Source organism: Grammomys surdaster, unplaced genomic scaffold (assembly GCF_004785775.1).
Source record: "Grammomys surdaster isolate TR1022 unplaced genomic scaffold, NIH_TR_1.0 174, whole genome shotgun sequence".
NCBI classification, from domain to species: Eukaryota; Metazoa; Chordata; class Mammalia; order Rodentia; family Muridae; genus Grammomys; species Grammomys surdaster.
The window spans coordinates 3583596-3587824 of NW_021604622.1; positions in this window are offsets into that span (position 1 = coordinate 3583596).

The window sequence follows — 4229 nt, forward strand, 5'->3', positions numbered from 1 at the left end:
AGAATTCAGTTTTCTCTAAGGACGAACCCCTGGTAGGTTATCCAATTCTAAGCAGTCAGCTCTAAACAAATATATATAGAAGCACCACTGAATAGGGCTCAGCAGACTATATTTAGGCGTGTGTGTGTGTGTGTGTGTGTGTGTGTGTGTGAGAGAGAGAGAGAGAGAGAGAGAGCGAAAGAGAGAGAGGATAATTAATGAAGTTGAGAGTGAGTGGAGAAGGGCATGGAGGAAATTGGAGTTGGAAGAAGGAGATATAAAAATTATGTAAATGTCATACTCATATAGAAAATGCTAAAAAACAAAAACTCTACTCAATTTTTTTAAGACAGCCATCAATTCCTTGTCAAAAGTTTGCCAACTCCCCATTCAGCTTATCATCAAGTGCTGCTACCAGCAAAGATGCCAGTTGGTTTCTCTGAAATCTTACTTCTACAAATTACACTAAGTCACAAGCTTAAAAACAGAACAGGGCATCCCTCTGAATGTCCCTCCCAAACTCATTCGTCACAAAAGCAATTCAACCATGCTTACTCAGATGGTAGAACTGGACCCTTTACTCAGTCTGACTTTGAATCTGGCTCCTAACCAGGCTCTGCCTCTACTCTCTGGGTATAATACAGTGACTGGACCAGAAGACTCAGTCCTTCCACCTCAACATGTCATGGCCCCACTTTCCATAAGCACAGGAACAGTGTGAACAGCACACTCTCTGATCAAAGTCTTATTTCTGGAAAAAGGGAGTCTCTTAAAGTAATCTCAAGAACCCAAAGGAAAATGAACAAAAAATTAGCCAATCTGATCCTTGTCGAAGAAACCGCTAGAACTCATTGGTGACTTTTTCCCAAAGCTGTAACTGATTAATTATGATAAACCAATTTGCTCCAAAGAGATTGTCTCATTTCAGTGTTTTGAAAAAAAAAAAACTAAAACTAAAAGACTATTGCAGTGCCTTTTCCTCTTTTCTTTTTTAGGTGGTCTAAAGACAAATTTATCTTTTTGTCATGAGTAATAATATCTTCCGTGAAAATGACTGGTCAGGAGTAAGCAAGCATGGAACAAATCCTTGCCCCTATAAAGTAATGGCTTCGAAAAGGAAATTGCCCTGCTTACTGACGGCTCCCATTTCAGCCACCATGACCCCACATTTCCAGGTACTCGGGTCATAGGCACAGCAGCTGAAAAATCCCACTGAGAACTCTCCTGGGACTGTCTGTGAATGGTCACAGGCTCACCCACCCCTCTGCTCTACAGCTCTGAGTAAGAATGCAGGCACCCCAAGAAATCAAAAGGGAAAGATACACAGCTCTGAGGTTCCATCATCTTGAGGACACAAGAATATGCTGGACTTGAACCTGGTCCTCCTCAGTGTCTGGAAGACAGCAATTTGCAGGACTGTTTTGGCTTCCTTAATGTTCTCTGACAAAGCAGCAATAACAGCAGCCACGAATTTTTACTTTGTCCCCAAATCTTTGCTTTTCATCTGGGGGCAAGTTTTAAATGCCTTCAGAGATTCACTCCCCAAGAGATGCTGGCTTAGGGGGCTGGGGAGAAGATTTCTCTTGTAGAAGACCTGCTCAGTTCCCAGCAATTGTCAGACTTAGCACCTGTAACTCCAGTTCCAGGCATCAGATACCCTCTTCTGGCCTCCATGGGCACCTGCACACACATAAACAAAAATAAAATAAATCTTTAAGCAGGGACAGAGGAGATGTTGAATTGTCCACTGCAGGTCCTCGGGTGATCTGAGTATGTTTTATGCTTTCTCCAGGGTTCCTACCAGCAGCACGCAGAGCAGGCGCCAGCAAATGAGCACATCAGGTATACATCTATCAAACTAGTTCTCATTTTATTTTCCGCTACAATTGCAGGTGACTCTGTCTACAGATGATGCCAGGGGTTGAATGTAAAAGGCTCCCCCCCATGAACCCCTGTGTTTAAATACTGGAAGCTCTATTTTGAGAGCTTGTAGAACCAACTGGACATTATGCCTAGTTAAATGGGGCAGGAACACCACCCCAGTGTCATAGGAGTGGAGCTTGTGGGCTCTCTGCTTCCTGATCCACTGATACGTAATGCCTTGAGCTCCCACAATCATAGCTAGAGCCCTAGCCACCACCGTGCCTACCTCACATAAAACCAAAATAAATCCTTCCTCCCTTAAGATGCTTCTTGTGAGGCATTTGGTCACAGTGATAAGAAACTAATATGAACGGATAAGCTTAAGAAGGAAGGAAGCTGTTGAACAGAGCAGAGCAGTTAAGACTCCAAGTGCTTGCCATTAACACAGATCTTCCTGTGTGATCAACCGCTGTGGGAAAAAAAATGTGGAAAGGGACCCCAGAAAGGGTCCTCAGCAAAGAGCCAAGGCTGTTGTCTCTGAGACATGAACAAATTGAATTCAGATGACTGGCCCTGGAATTACACTTGATCTGAGGTCTGCGCATCTCCAGAGTGACCTGGCATCTCCGAGGAGGCCTGATTAAGAAGTTCAGTCCAGCTCAAATGTTTTGTGAGTGCCTAGCAGCAGATACTGAAGCTAAAGAAGTTTACATGGGAGATCAACAGAGAGCTGGGCAGTTGGTAGCAGGAACAGGAGCCAAAGAACACCAGGAGGAAACCAGGGAGCGAGGAGCTGGATTGTCCTGGCGGCTAAGCCCCGTTAGTAGGGACAGGCAGATGCCTGGTTTTGAGGGGGCAGCTAGATAACCCCAGCCCAGAGCTGCATCCTGAATGACCTTCCAGTTCCTGGACTTCAATCCAGTTTTCGTGAGGCCTGGCCGAGTGGCCCTTCCGGAAGGCTTTTGGGTGACACGTGGCTGAGTGGTGGAGATTCCGGTCAGCCTTCCTTCCACAGATAACTCAGTGGCATCTGTCCCTTGGAGCCCCTCGCCTGATCATCACAGTACCCAAGGCCTAACGCATTCCCTAGCACACAGCAAGAACTAAATAAGTTCAGGCGTTTTCGTGGGCCTGCCTAGTGAAAAGCTTTAAAATGAAAAAAAAAATCATTTATGATTTAGAAAACAACAGCACTAATTCAAGTCAGCTTCAAATTCCAAAATCATACTGAACCGGAAATGGATACATTAGGCTTTCCCCTCAGTGGCTTTCTAAACCCATGGACATTGCTACCATGCATCTGTCAAAGAAGGAAGCACTCATCACGTTCTGCAGGCAGTGGGGGAGCATCCTGCCTTCCCCTGAGGTGTTGTTTGGAAGAGTTGGTTTGCACTTGGTTTAATCTCTCAATCACAGTAATGTTAGGAAGAACAATTTTTCCCCACCCACACTAACTTTGCTGACAAGCCTCCAAAGTGGCTGATCTTTGACTCTGGGTACTTGTAATAATATGTGATCTTTCCCCCACATTGCCACACACATTACCCGTATCTATTGTCTCAGCTTCTTCCAGAACACATACTCCCCAACAACCGGATGAGTCAGAAAGAAGAGGGGTGTAGGTGTAAATTGAGCCTGTTTATGCTTTCACTGTCTCCGACTAATAAAATTAAGGAGATCCTACTAGACTCAGGTCCGGTGGCTTCCGGTAAACAGGTTTACCTTAGCAGAGACGTACCTTATTTAGTATATATCAAAGACAGAACGGAATCCATGCCTATGTGGGTCAAACGTATTTACAGTTCAGCCATATGCAGGGTGTGCAAGGACTTGTCCTCCTCCTGTCCTCTACAAAGAAGGCTCCTGGCTTCTGGTGTTCAGCTAACCAACAGAAGAAATGCAGAAAAGGTCTGGCCTCTCCTCCTTTTCAGAGCTCTAGAAGGAAGGCTGAGTCCCTCTCGCTGGAAACTGCACCCAGTCCTGTCTTCGCTTAGGTTCCCCCAAATACTTTTTTCTAGACTGAACAAAGGCAGGTTTTTGCCTTACCTCCCCTGACCTCTCCCTGATAAAGTGAGCTTACGCCTCTGGAATTGTGATTTTGAATGTATGTGCCTACCCCACGTCTGGTATTATATTACAACAGCATGGAAATGGAGCCTAGGTCTGAGAAGCCGGCCAGCCTCAGAAGCCTTCTTCATTGCCTGCCATGTAATACATGATATGCAAAGCCTCTGACTTCAGCCAGCAGATATTTGGAGACCGTGTTGGCCCTTGCATGGGGACTAAACTAATGTGTGTTTAGGTCAGAAAGCGAATCAGAAAAGCCACTGGAGGGCACGTCACGCAGTGAGAGCTCTATAAATGCATCCCCACTTGCAGCGTCCCCT